Source organism: Sinocyclocheilus grahami, unplaced genomic scaffold (assembly GCF_001515645.1).
Source record: "Sinocyclocheilus grahami isolate Dianchi unplaced genomic scaffold, SAMN03320097.WGS_v1.1 scaffold1312.1, whole genome shotgun sequence".
Taxonomy (NCBI): Eukaryota; Metazoa; Chordata; class Actinopteri; order Cypriniformes; family Cyprinidae; genus Sinocyclocheilus; species Sinocyclocheilus grahami.
The window spans coordinates 307,588-331,137 of NW_015506491.1; the positions used below are offsets into that span (position 1 = coordinate 307,588).

Below are 23,550 nucleotides of genomic sequence, written 5' to 3' on the forward strand. Positions count from 1 at the left end.
AGAGCAACAGGTCATTAGCTCGCTCTGAATTCTTTGATGCCTTCAAAGAAAATGCCCCAGCTTCTCCATATACCCTGAGAACTTGTTCTGGAGTGACAGAAATTATCGGTCGAAAAGCATATGGGTACCAAATCGAGTCAGTAGATGGAAAGGTAATCCTCTCCCTACCCAGTTTGTTAGAGTGTAACAACATTCCTGACAATAGGGCAGAGATTCCCACACCCAGTGCTGCTTTCCATCACTCTCATCTGGAGCCTATAGCTCCATTCATACCAGAGTTGGAGTCAGATGTTCCCATCATGATTCTTCTCGGCCGTGACATTATCAGAGTCATTATCAGGTAAATGGTCCTCACAACACTCCTTATGCACAGAAGCTTGACCTAGGATGGGTGATAGTTGGCAATGTTTGTCTGAATGACATTCACAAGTCAACAGCTGTGAGTACATTCTTCACTAACACAAAAGAACAACAACCCTCCATCTTTGATCCCTGCCCAAATGTTTTTCATGCAAAAGAGAGAAACAGTAATGGCCAGAGAAATAACAATGGAATGTTCTGGAACTCGTCTATAATCACAAACGTGACCAGTTTGGACAGGAATTGTTTAAGGTTACTTGTGATGACAACAAAGTTGCCCCATCTATTGATGACTTGTCGTTTCTTCACATTATGGAACAAGAGCTGGAGAAAGACAAAAGCAACAGCTGGGTAGCTCCGTTGCCTTTCAGAGCCCCAAGGTGTAGACTCCCTAACAACAGATGTCAAGCCATGAAAAGGTTGTCGATCTTAAGACGTAACCTAGAGAGAAACCCAGAGATGAAACAGCACTTTTTTACATTTATGGGCAAAGTCTTTAGTAACAATCATGCTGAAGAAGCTCCCGCTTTGTTAAAAACAAAAGAGTGTTTTTTGACTCTTGTGCTCGTCATGAGGGTTTCTTGCTGAATGATGTTCTTTTATCCGGGCCAGACATGAACAACACCCTTCTAGGGGTGCTCATGCGATATCGCAAGGAAGCAGAAGCCATAACAGCTGACATTGAACAAATGTTCTGCTATTTCTTAGTGAGAGAGGACAAACGCAATTTCCTAAGGTTTCTGTGGTTCCGTAATAATAACCCATCTGAAGACATTATTGAGTATCGCATGCGAGTCCATGTGTTTGGCAACAGTCCCTCCCCTGCTGTAGCCATCTATTGTCTCCGACAGTCTGTCAAAGATGGTGACCCTGATGTCAAGAACTTTGTGAACCGTGATATTTATGTAGACGATGGCTTGAAGTCTCTTCCTACAGCCAAGGCAGCAGTAGACCTGCTCAAAGACACACAGAGGACTCTTGCTGGTTCCAACTTACGCCTTCTCAAGATAACTTCGAACAGCAATGCTGTCAACATGCTGCCTACGCAACGCAGTCTGGTACTGAATTGGAGTCTGAAGTCTGACACTTTTGCTTTCGAAATCGCTACTGAAGCAAAACCCTTTACTCGTCGAGGTGTTCTATCACCCGTTAATAGCATCTTTGATCCCCTTGGTTTTGTTGCCCCAGTCACAATCCAGGGAAAATCGATCATGAAAGAGCTAAATAAACAGAATGATGACTGGGACACCCCCCTTCCCAAAGAAATGGAGGACAAATGGAACAAAACACACGATTTAAGTAATCTCCACATTCCGAGATGCTACACAAACATATCACCTTCTACAGCTACACAAAGGGAGCTGTTTGTCTTCTCTGATGTGTCAACAAAAGCAATAGCTGCAGTAGTTTACCTTAGATGGACAGATTCATGTGGGAGTCAATCCTGTCGGCTTCATCATGGGTAAGGCAAAACTCAGCCCCGAGCAAACCGTTCCCCATCTTGAGTTGTGTGCTGCGGTTTTGGCAGTAGAATTGGCTGAGTTCATTGCTTCAGAAATTGACATGACCTTGGATAACACTACTTACTTTACTGATAGTAAGGTAGTGCTAGGCTATATACATAATGAAACACGATGCTTCTTGTATATGTCAGCAATCGAGTCCTTCGGATTATTAAGTCTTCTCATTCAAATTAATGGAAGTATGTGCACACAGCTGAGAACCCAACAGACATTGCAACAAGGTCTGTCACTGCTGCTCATCTCCAAGACACCAACTGGCTTTATGGACCAAAGTTTCTTCTAAACAACCCTCAGACTCTACATGAAGAGAACACATATGAGCTTGTGAATCCTTCTTCAGATGCAGAGGTACATCCTGAAGTCTCTACATTGAATACTACATTGATGAGTAAGAGTCTTGGAACACAACTCTTCTCTAAGTTCTCCACTTGGAAGTCCAGCACTCGTGCCATTGCACATCTTCTTCATATATCTCGACAGTTCCATACAGGTTTTACAACACAAACATCCAATTGCAAGGGCTGGCATTACTGTTCCAATGCTCCAACAGTTGAAGAACTCTTATGTGCTGAAAAAATGATCATCAAAGCAGTACAACAGGAGATATATGCCCAAGAGTATAAGAGCTTGGAAACAGGAAAAAAGCTCTCCAGGAAAGCCCGCTCAAAGGCTTAGACCCTTTCATAGATGTAGACGGCCTGCTACGAGTAGGAGGACGATTAACAGAAGCGCAGATCGAGCTTGATGTAAGAAAGCCCTTGATCATCCCTGGTAAACATCACATTGCAACACTTTTGGTCAAACATCACCATGAGAGAGTGCAACACCTTGGACAACATTATACAGAGAGTGCTGTGTGAGATGCTGGCTATTGGATAGTTGGTGGCAAGAGGCGAGTTTGCAGTGTCATTCATGAATGTGTTACATGCCGAAAACTCAGAAGAGCACCACAGATTCAAAAAATGGCTGATCTTCCAGCAGATCGTGTATCCACTGATCCTCCATTTACAAATGTTGGACTAGATGTTTTCGGCCCATGGACCGTGGTGGCATGACGAACCAGAGGTGGTCATGCACAGAGCAAAAGGTGGGCAGTATTATTCACCTGTCTGAGTGAGAGAGCTGTACACATTGAGCTTATTGAGTCATTAGATACATCTAGCTTTATTAATGCCTTGCGGAGTTTTCTTGCTGTTCGAGGGCCTGTGAAGCTCATCCGCTCAGACAGAGGAACACATTTTGCCAGTGCTTGCAGGGAGTTTAACATTTCCTCTAACATTGACAATACCTCTGTTAACAAGTTCCTCTTGGACCAAGGCTGTGTCTAGCAGTTTAACCCACCCCATTCATCTCACATGGATGGGTCTTGGGAGAGGATGATTGGCTTTGGTAGGAGGATACTGGATGCAGTGTTTCAACAGCTTGGGCATTCAGCTCTAACACATGAGATGCTCTCCACTCTTATGGCAGAAGTCGCTGCTATAATTAATGCCAGACCCTTTGTCCCAGTGTCAGCTGACCCATATGATCCATTCATACTAACACCCAATGCACTCTTAACCCAAAAGGTCACAATTGCACCTGTCCCATCTGGTGATTGGGTCAAAAATCTTCACAACCGACAGTGGCGCAGGGTACAACACATGGCACAAACTTTCTGGGATAAATGGAAAAAGCAGTATCTAACTCTTTTGCAACCAAACAGAAAGTAGCCATCTAGTAAGCCTGATCTTGAACCAGGAAGCATTGTGCTCTTAAAGGATGAACAACAAAAAAGGAATTAATGGCCAATGGGACATGTCACTCAAGTCTTTCCAAGCAAGGACAATAAAGTCTGCAAGGTAGAAGTCAAGGTCTTTAAAAAGGAAGGCCCTAAGTTTTTCATACGACCTATCACTAAGATGATCCTTCTCACTCCTGAGAAACTTGACTAGGTCAGTTTAAATTATCTGTGGTAGTGGCGTGTTACCCACGCCAGACGGGGAATGTGCTGGAACAAGTTTGATTTAAACAGATTCCATGTTTAATGTTTAATTTGATTAGAGATTTAATTGTTCATTGAGTACAATTCTTTAATAACAGTAATTCTCCTAGTCACTTTATTAATGGTTTAGAGCTCCATCTAGTGGCAAGTTTGATGTTACTTTTAATTGCGATTTCTGGTGTTATAAAAATATGATTATAGCATGACTGTTGGAGTAGGTGACTGCAGCAAGCACACAATGCAGGACATTCGAAGAAACAAACAGTTTAGTTACAACAAGACTCCAAACATGCAGGAGTAACCAAAGTAGCAACAACCACATTACTATCAACGACCCTGAACAATGAACAGACAGAACTCAGGGTTCAAATACACAAGGGTAAATGAAGAAACTGAATGAACAACAGATTAACTTAATTAGGGGACTAACAGGCACACACTAGAAAACTGATGTTGTGTTAAAAATGTCATACTATCATAATACTCATACTATTTCTGCTGTATCCAATATGTACTGTATACGGTGCATAGCATGTAAGCTTTCTGTACACATGAAATACCCAGATGACATACTATATTTGCCAGAATCTGCAAAGACATTGAATATTGCAAAAATAGTAAATAATAATATTGCAGTAATATAATATACAAATAAAAATAATATTTCAATTATGCAAACAGAATTCAATCTCTAAAAACAAATGGAGTCCCTAGTTACTCGAAGTGCAAATAGACCGATTTGTTTGCAGAGGATATTTATATTACCTCTGCCCACCAATGTCTAGTTGGTATAAACAGCACTACAAAAGATGCACGTTCACCTGAAGTATCAGTGGCGTAGGGAGTAAAACCTGAAGCAATTGCTTTCAAACCAAACTTGTTTTTCATCTTTTCCCATCAGATCTCAAAGGCATTTCTTTTCAATAAAAATAAAGGTAATACTTGAAAAGTAAAAATAAAATAGCTCATTAATAATAAAGTGTTTATTGGGTATGGTTAGTAGTAGGTGTAGGGAGGGCTTTGTCCCAGGCTGCATCTATTTAATAATTTTAATAAACATGAAAATTTACACTGAATATGTTATTGCATACTGTTTTATAATGTACTACAGTAATGACGTATAAATAAATGCCACCTAGCTACTATTTAGCATAACACTTAGCCTATCGCTAAAGAAAATACTGCTATTCTAATGTAAACAGAATTTATCATTATTTGCACATAGTGTAACTAGAATATATCGCTTTTTTTAGCTGTGCTGAATTAATGTTCACTGTTTGTCATGTGACAACACTGTAGCATACTAATCTAAAAAGTTATTTGTTGCTTATTGTATACTGTTTCACACACTGTTCTTAAAAAATAGTAGGCAGTATGTACTGTGTACTGGGCAGTAAACAGTAAGTTAGTGTGCCATTCTGAACACAGCATGTGTCAACATACAATGACAGGGAACAGGAACTGAACTGTCAGTTCAGTTCAGTTCACAATTTTTGTATAAACACAGTGTTTGAAATGGTTATACGTGCTATTTAAAATGATTTTAGTCATGATAAATGTATAGTTGATACAGTAATTTAAAGGATGAAATTTAATCCGTCTCTGTTTTAGTCTAGTTCATCAGAAGAGATCAGAACCAGACTCCAGCTGTGTGTCTAAGAAGAGTCACACATCTATGGCTAGGCGAGGACATTTTAAGACTAGAGATACACGGCCTGGTCTCAGGTATTCAGATATGATCTGAACATATGATACAGAACACATAAGACATTGTGCTTATTAACTTTTTTATTTTACAGCAATGAGGTCCTGAGATCAAATCTGCTGAAGAAGTTTGAGCGTCTGTATGAGGGAATAGCGATGCAGGGAAACTCAACACTGCTGAATGAGATCTACACAGAGCTCTACATCACAGAGAGTGAGAGTGGAGAGATCAGTAATGAGCATGAGGTGAGACAGATTGAGACACAATCCAGGAGAGCAGCAACAGAAGACACAGCCATCAAATGCAAGGACATCTTTAGAGCTTTACCTGGACAAGATAAAGCCATCAGAACTGTGCTGACAAAGGGAGTCGCTGGCATTGGAAAAACAGTCTCTGTGCAGAAGTTCATCCTGGACTGGGCTGTAGGGAAAGAGAATCAGGACGTCCAGATCATATTTCCACTTCCTTTCAGAGAAATCAACTTGATGAAGAACAAAAAACTCAGTCTTTCAGATCTTCTTCATGTCTTTTTCCCTGAAACTAAAGAAATGGAAATATCTAGTGATGAATATAAAGTGTTGTTCATCTTTGATGGTCTGGATGAGTGTCGTCTGTCTCTGAACTTTAAGGGCAAAGTGAAACTGTGTAATATATCTAAATCAGCCTCAGTGGACGTATTGCTGATTAATCTCATTGTGGGGAATCTGCTTCCCTCTGCTCTCATCTGGATCACCTCCAGACCAGCAGCAGCTGATCTCGTCCCCTCTGAGTGCGTCCATCGAGTGACAGAGGTACGAGGCTTCAATGACCCACAGAAGGAGGAATACTTCTGTAAGAGGATCAATAACTTGGATCTGTCCTATAGGATCGTCACACACCTGAAGTCATCAAGGAGCCTCTACATCATGTGCCACATCCCAGTGTTCTGCTGGATCTCAGCCGCTGTTCTCGAGAAGATGTTGAGTCGTGCAGAGAGAGGAGAGATTCCCAAGACTCTCACTCAAATGTACACACACTTCCTGATCCTTCAGACCAACATCAAACATGAGAAGGACTATGAGAAGAACATGACCAATGAAGACATGATCCTCAAACTGGGGAAGCTGGCTTTTCAGCAGCTTGTGAAAGGAAACCTGATCTTCTATGAGGAAGACCTGAGAGAGTGTGGAATTGATGTGACAGAAGCATTAGTGTACTCAGGATTGTGCACTCAGATCTTCAGAGAGGAGTTGGGCTTGTATCAGGGGAAAGTCTTCAGCTTTGTTCATCTGAGCATCCAGGAACATCTAGCAGCTCTATATGCACACCTCTCTTGTACAATCAACAACATCAATGTGTTTGGCCAACACAAACAAAGTCTGTTGTCTTCAATTTTGTACTGGTTCCAAAATGATTCTTCAATACATATTTCATTATCTGAGCTGCATCAGAGAGCTGTGAGTAAAGCTTTACAGAGTAAGAATGGACAGCTTGATCTTTTCCTGCGTTTTCTTCTGGGTCTCTCACTGGAGTCCAATCAGACTCTCTTACGGAAACTACTGACACAGACAGGAAGCTGCTCCTGCATCAAAGAGGAAACAGTTCAGTACATCATACAGAAGATCAGGGAGAATCGCTCTCCAGAGAAATCCATCAATCTGTTCCACTGTCTGAATGAACTGAGTGATGATTCACTGATGCAGGAGATGCAAGATTATCTGAAATCTGGAGAAATAAGAGAAACCAAACTCTCCTCTTCACAGTGGTCAGCTGTGGCTTATGTGTTGCTGACATCAGAGCAGAAGATGGATGTGCTTGATCTGAAACCATTTATTGGAGCACAACATTCAGTAGATGAAGTTCTTCAGAATCTGTTACTTGTGGTTAAAGAATCCAGATCAGTTCGGTAAGTGACACTGAAAACAATCCCTCCACTTTAAAAACATCATCACATTTATGATTTCTGTCAGGACCACTATCGTCAAAGATGATTGACAATTAGCATACAGTTTGGATTGGCGGGATGGTTCTGGTCTTGGCAAGAACTTTGACAATTAGCGTACAGTTTGGATTGGCGGTATGGTTCCGTTCTGGGCAAGAACTCCCTGCGCATTGATGCAGCCTAGCATGGATGAGAGCAGGGAGAGCAGCAATAACCCCCCAAAACAAAACCATATGCTGATATCCCCCAACACAATCTGAAACCTTAAGCAACAAGCATGTTGCCCTTAACCAAATGACCAATCAAATATGTTGTCAAAACCCGCATAACCCGTAGCAACAATTCTGTTGCTTTAAACATATATGTTGCCAATACCTTAAAAGCTTAAGCAACATGTTCTCAATAACACCAGATAGACTTATGAATTGTGGTGGTTATGTGGTGAATTCACGTGTTCAAGTTAACGAACTTGAATGAATCGGAGGTAAGACCATTGGGGAAACGAATTCTACTTCTCTAAAGTCTCGACAAAGAATTAACTTGACGGAGCTCAAACTCAAACCACACGGCAGCAACAAACAGGAAGTGACGTCAGAGCTCAAAGTCATGTCAAAGTCAAAGTAGTGATGATGGTGTTTTGCCTGCCGAATTCGCCATTTAATTAGCTATTAAGCAATGCGAAAACTGCTGATAATACTGCGGGACCTTATATATGAATGCTTAGATAGGTTTCGTATTCCCATCGGTTGATGGGGATCAGATGAGAGTCAGCTGATGCGAGCCTGACAAACGTGACCTGCAAGAACTAATGCTACGCTTGATTTTAACATGTGCTTTCTTACCAAAGCATCAAAATGGGTAAAATGAACAGGAGAGATGTGTGTTACTTATTAAACCAGCTGAGGAGGTTTTTGTCTGTCTGTGTGAGAGCTGATGATTGTAGAGCTCAGTTTGGATGATGAAGATTAAGGATTGAATGTGAGCAGGGTCAAAACTGACATCTAATACATTTGGACTGCTTGTTCTCTAATGATGTTTCAATTAATGTTTTACTGTCGGAATGAATTGTATTGAAATTTCTACATTTCGTTTCTTTATCTGCAGCTGGTGTCAGTTCATCATTCATGTTCATTAATCTGTAGAGGTTGGGTTATTGTGGTGTCACAGAGGTCATTGAATTATTAGAAATTATACAACAGTTAGTTCTGGTCCCTGAATCTGGTTGAAAGCTCTTTCCAGACATGTGTAATTCTACCACTATCACCATGGGAACCGTTTCACTGTTTGTATCACTCCACTGGCAGTATTTCTCACAGTGAGTGTCATGGCGGATGACCAAATCTACTTGTTATAAATAATAATGTTTTGTTTCACGGAATGTAGCTTTAAGAGTTTTTTAGGTGAGAATGTACTTGTTTAGATATATGCAGTTTGTTAATAACAATGTCTATTTGAAAATGTGTAGCTACAGGGCATCAGTGGTCGTTCTGCGCTCATGAACCCCCTGAGAGCAGCCTCACCTCGGCCAGATCTTCTAGAATTTGCCACTGGCTCAGATGTCTCTATAGTGGTTAAACATAAGATATAATTGGTTTTGGGTAAATCTAACAGGCAGTCTTTGTAGATGGGGGGAGTGATACCACCTTCAATACCACGACTGAGGTGCCTTTGAGCAAGGCACCGAACCCCCAACTGCTCCCCGGGCACCGCAGCATAAATGGCTGCCCACTGCTCCGGGGGGGTGTGTGTGTTCACTGCTGTGTGTGTGCACTTTGGATGGGTTAATGCAGAGCATGAATTCCGAGTATGGGTCACCATACTTGGCCTCATGTCATGTCATGTCACGTAATACATTTTATTAATTAAATTATTAAAGTGTAAAATGTAAAAAAAAAAAAAATTTAATACAATATGAAGCAGCAAAATAAATCAAATCAAAACACTAATCAACAGCTTAATCATGATAAGCAATTTTAAAGAGGTGGGTTTTCAACAGTTTCTTAAAAGTAAGTGTAGGAGCACTTCGAACATTCAAAGGAAGCGCATTCCATAACCTCGGAGCTGCACAAGAGAAGGTTCTTTGTCCCATAGTTTTTAATCTGGAGTGGGGCTGATAAAGAAGAGAAGAATCAGCAAAGCGGAGAGGACGAGAAGGCATGTAAGGGGTAACTAAATCAAAAACATAAGAAGGAGCTAATTCATGCATAGCTTTATAAGTTAAAACAAGCGTTTTAAACTCAATTCGCGATTGAACCGGAAGCCAGTGCAAATTACAGAGGACACCACTGATGTGCTGCCGTGAGGCTGTGTGAGTGAGAATGTGCTGCTGAGTTCTGAATATATGTGACCCTCTCTGTGAAATCCAGGCTAAAGTCTCAAAATCTAATTATGAGATAACAAGCATCAAAGTTTGATTTCAACCATTAATTTCACTATGATTTCAATCTTTGACATGGTCTTACTCAGTCAGTAATAAAGATATCAATGTTACATTTTCACAGAATGTTCTTTACCTTATCAAGGATGATTTTATATAGAAAACAGTAAATTACCAAAAAATGACTTTAGCTAGGTTTTCACAGACAGGGTCACATATTGTAGCCGTTTGATAGATTTTGCTAGTAGACCAATGTAGAGAGAACTGCAGTAATCAATTATTGAAGTGATAAAAGCATGAATGAGCCTTTCAGTATCAGGTGTAGAAAGGGAAAGGCCTAATCCTAGCAATATTTCTGAGATGATAAAATGCTGATTTAGTAACACTCCTAATGTGAGCCTCCAATGTCAAATTAACATCAAATATCACACCAAGGTTACGAGCTTGTATAGACGGCAGTACAGAGCTGTTATCCAGCGTCAGATTAAAACTGCTACATTTGTGGATGGCTGCTGGTGTGCCAATAAGAACCTTAAGTCTTAGAGCTATTTAGTTTTAAAATGTTGTGAAGCATCCATACTTTTATGTCCTGCAAACATTCAGAAAGGATTGCAGAACTGTAACATCAGACGTTGAACTGATGTAAATTTGGGTATCGTCAGCATAAAAATGATACCCAAGACCGTGTGTCCTAATGATTTGACCCAGAGGAAGCATCTAAATACTAAATAGTATGGGCCCCGAAACAGAACCCTGAGGGACACCATATTGGACCTGACTAAATGTCTGATTTGTTGTTTCCCAGAACAACAAACTGGGATCTATTTGTAAGGTAGGATCTGAACCAATCAAACACAGTGCCAGTGATACCAAGCCAACTCTTTAGTCTATCAAGTAATATAGAGTAACATCCCAGGTGAAAAAAAGTACACTTCCATAATGTACTTAAAGTGCTCTATTTTTGCGCACTGATTTTGTACTTAATAAGTACTAAAGAATAATTTTTAGTATATTAAGATAAACTTAAGATCATCTAAGTGTACTCAACTGTACTATTTTGGAACACTATGAATGTGAACTAAGACACGCTTTTAACATACTATTTCTGTTTTTAAAAAATGTATTTAGCCACCACTTGTTGTCACGGCTGGGTCAGGAAAGACACACCGTGTGAACGAGGGTTTGGGTCCAAATGCAGGCTTTATTTAAACAGCTGGGGAAAACAAAGTAAAAACAGAAAACAAACAGAGCTGAGAACAGATACAGGAACCACTGAAACAAACATTAATCATCCGCCCCGAGTGGCGTGGGGAAGGCGCGTAAATAGCCCTCAGAATCGGCCACAGCTGTGTATGAGTGAGTGTGTGAGTGTGTGACCAGGTGTGTTGAGTCAAGGTGACGGAAAGGGAGTCCGGGAGGATGGGAGATGGCGACCTCTGGTGGTGAGAGGGAGAACACCAGACGCCAGACCCTGACACTTGTAGTACACTTGAGTATACTAGTGTATGAAAGATGGGTTCAAGTGTACTACCTGAAACAAACATTAATCATCCGCCCCGAGTGGCGTGGGGAAGGCGCGTAAATAGCCCTCAGAATCGGCCACAGCTGTGTATGAGTGAGTGTGTGAGTGTGTGACCAGGTGTGTTGAGTCAAGGTGACGGAAAGGGAGTCCGGGAGGATGGGAGATGGCGACCTCTGGTGGTGAGAGGGAGAACACCAGATGCCAGACCCTGACACTTGTAGTACACTTGAGTATACTAGTGTATGAAAGATGGGTTCAAGTGTACTATAAGTGTTAACTAAATACATTGTTTAAAAAGGGAATTTAAAATATTAAGTTGGATTGCACGTTTGAGTTACACGGTTGATAGGTACAGACTGTTGTTGAGATCTTGAGCTGAGCAATGGTGACTAGTTGCTCCTCAAATATTGTGGATCAGTGTCCCTCAGATTTCCAATTAAGGGGAGGGGTAGGCATCTCAGTTGAAAATGCCTGGGTTGAAAGTGGAACAGCTCGATCCACTGAGTGTGGGGTGGGAGCATAGACTGTATAAAAACATGGACGTAGTGTCCGTGACGTCACCCGTATGTGTCTGAAGAGCGTTTTTGAACCTCAAAGTAGGCAGTGCGTCACTCCCGGGTAATCGAAAATGGGCAAAGAGGCGGAAGCTGGTTGCTGAAACCACGCCCACCTAGCTCGATGGTAGATTATTTTTTACTTGTTCTTTCTATCTTTCCTTATATATGTCACATATATTAATATCTAAAAGGTAGTCTTGATATTAAAATTACAAGTTGGAATGTCCAGGGAATGAGAAAATTGGCCAAACTGAAACAAGTGTTGAATAGGATAAAATATCTCAAATCTAAAATAGTGTTTTTACAAGAATCACATTTGATTGCATCAGATATGCATTGCTTGAGCAAGAGATGACCAGGCAAAGTATTTCATGCAACCTTTATTTCTCATGCAAGGGGCATAGTTCCCTTTCATGGGAACTTCGAACTGCGTCCTCTAGGGGTCGCTATGGGGAACGCCTCGTCGTGACTCGTATCTGAAGCATACATTGAAAAAACACCAACTCGTTGGCCGGCGACAGCCATGACGTCACTACCGGTGCGACTACAGTATAAATCGGTGCCGGGAGCTACACATCATTCTCTTCTTCGTCTTCATTGACTGTTCTGTTTGAAGCGTGCATTTTCAAGGAAAAAGTAAGAGCTATCTATTAATATTATGGCGAGCACTAGTAGAGCATTTAGAAGGTGTGTGCATCCGTGTCAGCGCTATTTGACACCAGATGACACACACGATCTATGTGTTGTTTGTTTGGGCGAGGAGCACGCACGCGATGTCCTCGAGGGGGCAATCTGCGTGCATTGCGAGTTTTTTCCAATGAAAAAACTCCGGCCAACGAGTTGGTGTTTTTTCAATGTATGCTTCAGATACGAGTCACGACGAGGCGTTCCCCATAGCGACCCCTAGAGGACGCAGTGTCTCGTTCCCTACTCAGGGAACCATGGTTACATAAGTAACCCGAGACGTTATCCTTATTCATATATCATTACCATTTCAAGTTTAAAAAAAAAGCTATTCAAGCCCCTTCTGGACGATATATTATTGTTCAGGAGAGTATTTTGATACAAAAACTAAATCTTATAAATATTTATGGTCCAAATGATGACAGCCCATCATTTTTGAGAAATTATTTTTTAACTGTTTCTGCTTTGGAGGAATTTTAAATAATTAAAGGAGGTTTGAACTGTACCCTCGACCCAATATTGGACAGATCCACCCAAATTGATACAACTCATATACAAACTAGAAAAGCTTTAATTGGTTATATGAAGGATCTTGGATTAATTGAAGTTTAGAGAATGCTGAACCCAAATATAGAGAATATTCTTGTTACTCAAGCTCATATAAAACTCACTCACGAATTGATGATTTTATATTATCTATGGAATGATTGTCTAATGTAAAAGAGTGCTGGTACAATAGTATAGTAACTTGTTATCATGCAGCAGTATATATGGAGATTTTTTTAGGCAGATTTGAGCATTGTTCTAGATGGAGGTTATAAACTTATTTGTTACAGGACCCATTGTTTATTAAATTTGTGAAGTATTGATAAATATTTTGAAGTAAATACAGATGAAACTACAGCCAGTATTAGATGGGAAGCGTTTAAGGCTTACATAAGAGGAGAAATTATAAGCTATATAGGCGCTAAAGCCAAACAACATAATCAGAAACAACAAATATTAGAAGATCAAATGAAAAAAATGAAATTAGCATTAATAATAATCCTGAAAGGCTACATAATTTATCTATCATGAGAGCTAACTATGAAAAATTAACAACTGACAATGTGGCTAAAAGCATATTGTGGACTAAGCAAACATATGATCGGGGGAAAAACAGGTAAGCTGTTAGCATGGAGGGTAAAGAAGATAAAATCAGTTAATAATATAAAGGTTATGTCTGTGAAGGTAAACAGCTGGGAAATAAATCACTTGTTTATTTTAGATCTGTGTGGCAGCAGCAATATACAGTAAATACATCAATAAATGCACTGCTCTGTCGTCTCGTCTGAGGCTGGGACTCTAAACAGTGTTCTGTGCTCGTCTCTGCAGCCAAACACAGAACAGTTAGTGTGTTCTGCTCAAACTTTCATCATGACATTAAAACTAGTACACCGTTGTCGCTTGCGAAATCAAAATGACGGCGCCGTGGGTGTAAACTTACAGATTAAGGGGCGGTAATATTATAATGAGATCCCTTTGCCACGTCACCAAGGGAGCAAAATCAGACGCGCTCATTTTCTCAGACGCTTGCAGAAAAAGGCTTACCTAAACAAAGTGATTGGGTTAATCTTTTCCAGGTTGTAAGTGCTATAATCAGGTCCCTGGTGCATCTACCAACCAAGGAAACGTGAAAAAGTTAGATTTTAATGATATGTCACCTTTAATGGGATGTGATACAAAAATACTTTGTAAAGCGCTTTCTAAAAGATTAAATAAATATCTTCCCCAATTAATTGTTGATGATCAACAAGGCTTTATACAAAAAAGTCAAGGATATCATAATATTATAAGAGTCTTGAATATACTGTACGAGAGACACAATGAAAAAGACAGCAATGTTATCTGTATATGCATGTCAAGCATTTGACAGGATAGAATGGGACTATCTTTTAGAAGTGCTTCCAAGGTTTGGAAAAGGCAAAACTTTTCACAAGTGGATTTAGCTTCTATACACAAACCCAGCTATTGTGATATTAACTAATAACAACATCTCAAAACCTTTTAATCTACAATGATCTACCCGTCAAGGGTGCCCTCTGTCCCCACTGTTGTTTGTTTTGGCAGTCGAACCCTTAGCTATGGCAGTAAGAGCCCATACAGGAATATTAGGTATTACAATTGGGGGGAAGGATGATGCGGATGATGGATGATGGATGATGATATTTTTTCCGACAAATCTGAAAAGTAGTATTCCTAATATGATGAGATTAATTGAAAACTTCTGAGAATTTTCTGGATATAAAATTAATAATTCCAAGTCAGTATTATTGTTTCTTAATAAGGAAGAAAGACATAAACCCATAATAAACACCCCTTTCATGACAACTACAGAAGGTTTTAGTTATTTAGGTCTCAATATCATTCCCGATCCTAGTAAAATAATCCCAATAAATTATTACGCCCTGTTGGACAGAACTATTGAAGTATTGCAAAAATTGTCAAATTTACCAATATCCATGAACAGACGAATTAACATAATAAAAATGTCTATTCTACCCAAATTTTTATACTATTTTCAGACACTCCCATTGCCGTTACCAAACATGTTCTATGACAAACGTAACAAACTACTTGCCCAATTTATTTGGAATGACAGAAAATGGTAGACTTCGCCTTAAAGTCCCCCTGTAGTGAAAATCAAGTTTTTTTAATGTTGTTTATTTGTCTATGTGGTGTTTTTAATATGCTTTTAGACAAACCATGTGTCAATCCATTAATCAACACCATTGCTATATTTTCTCATTAAAACTTACTTTCCTAAAGGCAGTCCCAGGAACACGGTTTGAAACAGCCCTTTTTTGCCACGTCAAGGGATCCTATCATTGTGGAGGAGGGGCTAATTTGTGTATTCATAAACCCGTTATAGTAAATGAGGCAAGGGTGTAGAGTTACATTCATGCTATTTTAAGGCATGAGAAAATTATTGTCACAAGAAAAAACATTTAAATATGTCATTTTGATGATCAAAGATTAGTTTTAAGGGACAACAATTTGGACTACAGAGGGACTTTAAGCTATTACATCTACCTACAAGGGGAGGGCTTCAGCTTCCTAATTTTAGATGGTACTATATGGCTGCCCAGCTGACTTCAGCAATACATTATTTCCATACAACAATACCTCCAGCTTGGGTAGACATTGAACAAGAGTCCATCCCAGATATACCATTAAAAATTTATCTATACTCTTCAGATAATAAGTCATTGAAGAAGAACACAAAAAAATCATTTTCTTAAAAATAGAATTTCAATTTATTAAGTGTATGTCAAACATGTTCAATACTAAGATTCCTTTGAAAGTTAAACTCTGTATTCTTGGAATATATCTGCTAGATTTTACATAGAAACAAACTAAACTCCTCTATTTTGGTCTCCTCCAAGCCAGAAGTGTTATTGCATTATGCTGAAAGAGTAGGGATGCTCCATGCTTGAAAATGTGGGAAAAGGAGATATTGAACTGTATTGGACTGGAGACTGGACTAACTTATATTGAGTCTCACCAACGAGCACTCCCAGTCAGTGCTGAACTGCCTGAGTTCCTTCAGAGGCAGGAATGTGATATCTCTGAAACACTTTCAGAGGCTCCTGGGGCATATGGCATCCGCAGCCGCAGTCACGCCGCACGGATTGCTTCATATGAGACCAGTTCAGCACTGGTTACGCTCCCAAGTCCCGAGATGGGCATGGCGTTGCGGTACACTTCGTGTGACCATCACACCGGAGTGTCGCCGCCTATTCAGCCCCTGGACAGACCTTGCCTTTCTACGGGCCGGGGTGCCCTTAGAACAAGTGTCCCGGCATGTCGTTGTCACGACGGATGCCTCCAGTACGGGTTTGGGCGCTACATGCAACCTCAGGGCTCTTGGACAGGGCCTCGACTGCTTTGGCACATCAACTGCCTAGAGTTGTTGGCAGTGCATCTGGCTTTGCGGCAGTTCCGGCCATTGCTGCAGGACAAGCACGTGTTGGTCCGCACGGACAACACTGTGGCTGTCTCGTACATCAACCAGCAGGGAGGTCTACGATCACGTCGCATGTCACAGCTCGCCCGTTATCTCCTGTAAACTTTCAAAAAAGCTGTAAACAACAAACAGGAAAGGTGTGAAGCACCTGTTGTGGCAAAAACAATTACTAACAAAATAGCATCACAGAGTAAGAGACAAGGAATCAAATTATATTTAAGGAAAGAAGTTTATTTTCCTTAAAGAGGTATGTTCATGTTTCAGCAGCTACCCTGAAGCACAACAAAACCTGAAATCACACTGAAAGCAGACAGCCTTATTATACTGTTATCACCCCCACTTCTTGCAGGTTTTCCTTAAACCACACCTAGCTGTATTCAGAAAGAAAAAACAATGGTCCTTCTAACCCCCCTGGGCTTTTATTATCTTCACATCTGTGAGGTCAACAACCCCCCTGTCTTTCCTGCACTGAAGAGTTCAAAGGCTCTTTCTGATCATTTGCTTTTATTGTGTGTTTGTGTGCCTTCACACCCGTGAGGCCAAAAGTACTAACCCCTCTGTCTTTCCTGATTAAATTAAAGCCCTAAAGACTTCAAAGGCTCTCTGTTTTACTGTGTGATGTCTTTGTTGCATTTCAGGTGACATACATAAAGAGAAAAACATTAATTTTCCCACAACACACCTTTCATGAAGGTCGAAATCCCTTCTCTAAAGAAAAAAATGTCTGCCATAGGAACAGCGGCTTGGCTATCTCCAGCAGTGATGTACTCACCCTTTGGTCCCTGCGGGCACCAAGGCCAGCGGATTTGCACTGGGGCGTTGGGAATGTTACGACCCTTGTGTAGCGGCTGCTTGTCAACTTTTGCAGCGCTACAAGGTTGTGATGGGGTTCTGGTTGTGGCGCTTTCCTTGGACCCCCTATGTTGTCACGACATAACCTGTAGTGACTGACAGATAGGGAACGTCTCGGTTACGTACGTAACCCTCGTTCCCTGATGGTCAGAACGGAGATGTTATATTCCCCATGCCGCAACCTCGAACCATCGCTGGTTGCCAGGGACACGTTCTTGGCTCCTCAGCGTAAAACCTGAATTAGTTGATGCACCTGTCGCCTATTTATACCAGTATGCATGGGGAGTGGCTCAGGTATGCAGAATCCACTAGACAAATTTCATTGCCATTTTCTCTGAAAGTCAGTGCAGATTGGGGCTCTCAAATAAACCCCCTATGTCGTCACAACATAACGTCTCCATTCCCTCCATCAGGGAACGAAGGTTACTTACGTAACCGAGACAGTTTACTTGCATTGCCTGTGTTAGGGGATTAAATCTGTTGGAGGTTCCCTTTCGGTGGCATTATCCACTGAAAGGGGTTTCCCAGGTTGTTGATTCACTGGAGGTCTAGTAGTGTCTGGATGTTTCAGAAAGCCAATCATTGGCCATTGGGTAATGAATTTTGTGAAGTCTTATTGGCTGATTGACGTTTTAGGTGGGCAGACACTGAGTCAGAGACACGGCTTTGCAGCAAACTTACAAATGTAGAGACTCAACGGAAAAGAAAGAAAGTAAAAGTGTAAAAGAATGAAAAGAAAAGAAGAGTGTGGTAAAACTAGATGACTAATCTCCTCATGATAGCAGAGGAGCAGCAGGCATGCAGGGCCGTAAAACACGCTGAAAGAGTGCTCGAAGAATGCAAAAAGCTTAAAAGCAAAAAGCGAGAAGCAAAAAGGCAGTGGCAAAAAGTGAAATTTGTTTGTGTCAGGAGTTCTCAAGCTCAGCTGTTGGCCACATCCTTAATAGGGCTTTGACCAATTAGACATTGTTTTAGCTTGGGGTGTAGATTTTTTTCTTCTCCCAATACATAAATCGACATGTTATCTTGTTAGTCACATGGTCTGAATTTCCCCACTCTTACAGAGTATAATCAAGTCAAGTCACCTTTATTTATATAGCACTTTATACATTACAGATTGTGTCAAAGCAGCTTTACAGTGTTAAAGTCCCCATGAAATCAAAATTAAAGTTTTTTGGGCGTTAGTATCAATATGTTAGTCTTAAGGTTATCTGTAAGACAGTGTGCTCCAAAACAGTGACAAACTCGCGAAGACTTTTCTGTATGTAGTACTTTCTCTCCATGCAATACGAAATACCTCTAGTTTAGTTTTCTTCCAGCTGCGCTCCGTTTTCCAAGCTGCTCTCTTTAGGGTGCGAGTGTGCTTGTTATATCACGGTGCCGGACTGTTTTCCTTAATCTTCTTTAAGCGTAAAGGAGCAACAGTGTCTAAAGTGCTAGAAAAGAGAGTCAATAGTTTCTGTTACACCATCAAACTTTCTGAGCTATTGGATATGCTGAGTAATTGAGCCATATCAGAAAGATTATTTACAAATCAGTCTTTTGTGGTAGAAGTGATGGTTCTACCATATTTGTAACAAGGAGTTGAATTTGCAGCTTTAGCTATATGGAGTATACACAAGACTAGATAATGATCTGAGATACCATCGTCCTGCCGCAGAATTTCAATGCCATTGACATCAATTCCATGTGATAGTATTAAATCTAAAGTATGATTATGACAATGAGTAGGTCCTGTCACGTGTTATCTAACCCCAGTAGTGTTTAGAATGTGTATAAATGCTGATCCCAATGCATCTTTTTAATTATTTACATGGATATTAAAATGGCCAACAATTGAGACTTTATCTGCAGCCAGCACTAGCTCAGATTGAAAATCAGCAAATTCCTTGATAATTTCTATAACAAGAATATTATATATTTTACCAAGAATTGATTGTTATCACCATCTCAGGCATGCATTATCAATCACACACAAACCAAACACACCTATAAATCTCTAAACTATTCACTAGTTATTCAACAGGACATAAACAATGAGTGATTAGTACATGATAGTCAAATGTTTGGAATACAAATAATAGCATTTTTATAATCCCAGCAGAAGGGTACAACATGTAATAAAACTGTACAATTGGTCAAATAATGCAACATTTGTATCAGATGTGCATATACACAATTCTTTATGTTATGTACTTGATTTGATTAAGCCTTTGAGTACAGTAAAATAAATAAATTAAATTATCTGAAATATTAAAGGGATCAAATGACATTGCTAAAAAGAACATTATTTTGTATATTTATGCAGTTTAAAGTTCACATAACATACTGTACATTATTGTTTCTCCTCTATGCCCCGTATTTCTGAAACGCCTAGATTTTTATAAATCTCATTACCTCCGTAAAATGCGCTGAACACACGTGAATATTTGTGATGAAGTGTTCTGGAACAGTGTTGTAAATACAACTTAACCACTGATTTCTAGTTGAGTCCTCTTTTGGAAGGCCAAACAAGGTATTTTCGCTTTCGCAATGAAACACAACAATACTACAGCAAGAATAAAAGTTACAACTTCTTTCTTAACGTAAACATTTGGGTGATGTTATGCAAATCTTCCCACACAGTAACGTAGATATGTGGGGGCATGTTTAAATGAGGCATTTTAGGAAGGTATAGATGAGTCTTAACTTTTAAATATATCTCTTTGGGTTTGAGACTTTAGTCTTTGCAACTTTAGGGATCTTATCTATGCACAAACAGCTTGTAACACTCCAAAGAGAAAGAAAAACGTGAAATTGCATCATATGACCCCTTTAATTACAATGACGATCATCAGAGATGTACCAGTCAAATGTAGTTTCTAACAATTTCTTAATGCATGTACATTTGTTTGCTTTTATTCATTTGTTGTGAGTAAATATTGTTTTTTGTATTGTTTAATTGAATTAAATGGTGCTGGAGTGACGTGTGGAGAAGAATTGTTGAATAAAGTCATTATTTTAATTTTTTGCACACAAAAAGTATTCTTGTGTAAAAAGTTGTTATTATGTATCTTCAGCCTACATTGTGATATGTGGTTTCATTCTGACTACTGGTAATCTGGATTTGGTAACTTGAATCATTGATTGAGTCTGAATTACTGGGTGAATCACTGAATCATTCGGAGCCGCATTAAACTTTTTGAACAACCAGGACCTGTAGATTGGGTCAATGGCCCTCATTTATCAATCTAACATAGAAACGAGCACAGATCTGGCTGCACAAATCAACTTACTACAGGGTTCACAAGTAATTCATGGAACATTTGTATACTGCCAATCCCATCGTACGAATGGTCGGAATAAGTTACATTCAGATAATAATATACCATACATTCAGAAATTCAGCGATCAACAAGGCAGCCCAAACGACGTAACGCAGCGTGCTTTCTGCCCAGCGGCCCCGCGATAACCTCCTCTTGCTGGGTTGTGTTGAAAGACGATGATCTTGTATGGACGATAGCCAGAGATATTGTCAAAAACATAAATTATTGGCAATATTAAGAGGTTTGGCATTTCCAATTAATGTAGGCATGTTACATACTTCTTTTTATTAGGCCTATTATTATTATGAAGTTACTTTTATTATTAAATTAAAGTTACAATTAATTTGCCCTGCAATAATAACTGATGTGCTGCGAGTATAACAAAAGATTAGGCTCCTCAATTAAAATGTAAAATGACTGTGAAAAGCTGCAGTTTTCTATCATGTCCATTTCATAAATGAGGGCCACTATGTATTCTGAGCAGTGGTCATTTAACACCAGGGCTTTTGCTTTGATGTACTCATGTTTTATCCATTTTATTATTCTAAATTGTATCACAAGTTAAAGAAACTGCTGCCTAAAATATAGGCAGTAAACTACCCTGAACGATAACCTCTACGAACCTTTTCAGTCAGGCTTTCGCCAGTATCATAGCACTGAAACAGCTCTGGTAAAAATTACAAATTATCTTCTACTTGCAGCTGACAATGGCCTTTTATCCATCTTGATCCTTCTCGACCTTACTGAAGCTTTTGACACCATCTCCCACTCAATTCTATTGGAATGTTTGGCTACCATTGGGATCATTAATAATGCAGTAGCCTGGTTCAGGTCATATCTACTAAATAGAAAATATATCATTCAGGGAAAAAATGTAGCTTCAAAAATTGCCACAGTTACTCATGGTGTTCCCCAGGGTTCCATGCTGAGACCATTGCTTTTTATCATCTACATTTTACCGCAAGGCAATATTCTCCAACATTCTGGGATCAATTTTCACTGCTGCACCAATGATACACAACTCTATCTTTCTACAAAGCCAAGTACTTCTCTTCCTCCCTCTGACATTCAGTTGCTGATAGCTTGTAGACAGGAAGTGAGAGCAATCAGCCTTCTCAAACTCAATGGAAACAAAAGTGAGTTTCTCCCCATTGGATCTAGAGCCACACTCTCCAAAGTTCATCCTTTCACCGTATCAGGTGATGGCTCTCAGATTCTCATCTCCTCCCAAGTTAAAAGTGCAAAAGATAGTGCATTTTCCTTTGGTCCTCACATCAACAATATCTCTTCTATTGCATATTTCCACCTCTACAACATCTCCAGACTTCGTCCATCCCTCTCCCAGCACAATACACATGTTCTTGTCCATGCTCTGGTCACTTCCCGTATAGATTATTACAATGCCCTCCTCATTTGCACCTGAAATAAATTTCTGCATTGTCTTCAATCAATTCAGAATTCTGCAGCCAGGATCATTACTCGCACCAGATCAACGGACCACATTAAACCTCTCCTTATCCAGCTGTACTGGCTTCCTGTTTCCCACCAGATCAATTACAAAATTATTTTGTTACCTTTCAAAGCCCTTCATAAGCTAGCCCCCCATATCTCTCTGACCTACTTCTTCCCTATACTTCTCCTCAAACACTTTGTTCCTCTAAGACTGCAATTTTAACTGTACCAACATTCAGACTTAGCACTATGGGGGCCAGAGCCTTCAGTTGCTCTGCCCCACATCTTTGGAACTCTCTTCCGGCACACATCCGTTAACTGGACTCTATATCAATTCACATCACAATTAAAAACATACCTGTGAACAAATCATGTAATCCGCAGCCGAAAGAATCGATTACGAGCTTCCGGAGCAGGAATCAGATTTGACTAACCACCTGACTCACGAGGCGCTCTTCTGATGAACGCACGTGGTCTGGGGAAGAGAGCGAGAGAGAAGGGGATTAATTCCGTTCTTTCACTCTCTGTACACTTGGGCTCATTGCCGTCACCCCAAGCGTCGAGCTCATGCGGCGCCTCGGCAACCGCAGAACTGGAACAGCGGGGGTTGAACGAACATCTCTCCTTCCTCAGAAAGAGAGTGAGCCCAGAGCGCAACTTACTCAAACACAGATATCACGGATACAACAATAGATAAAGGCCGCAAAGCGGTCTTCCTACCGGTTTCCTCGTGAGTCTGTGTAACATGCATCCATACATACCGGAAAACTCATTGTGTCCGCCTTAGAGGAGTAAACTACTCTATATAAATAGATAGCTTAGAACACAAGAATCTCTTTCTGACGGGCAACAGATGATTTGCTTCCGGGAGGAATTAAAATCTGATGAAATAGCGCACAGCACGCATATATGAGCATACGTGACATATGCTCGGGGCGGTGCTAAGCGCTATTGTCCAATAAATTGGCGTGATGGTATAAGGGCTTCAGACATTCGTCACACCGGAGGTGTTCCCATAGCGATGATGGGAACAATAGACTTTCTAATCTGAAGAGAAGATCTCAAAGAAAACCATTTGCCCAACTGTCCATTCACCCATCCTTAAGTCCCCTCCTTTCCCTCCTGGGCATATGGCCTAGGTCACAGAAAGTTGAATTAGAAGTGTCAAGAACGTCTAGGTTACTTGTGTAACCCTCGTTCCCTGAAGGAGGGAACGGAGACGTTACGTCAGTGACTGACGAATTGGGATCTCGCCCGAGAGTCCTTCAGGGAACGAGGGTTACACAAGTAACCTAGACGTTC

At 40.3% G+C, this 23,550-nt stretch overlaps 1 protein-coding gene across 1 annotated transcript in view; it reads left to right on the top strand.

The window, feature by feature from the left end:
* The window catches only part of LOC107569100 (NACHT, LRR and PYD domains-containing protein 12-like), a 319,086-nt gene that overhangs the window by 246,843 nt on the left and 48,693 nt on the right, over window positions 1–23,550 (top strand). The window lies entirely within an intron of this gene.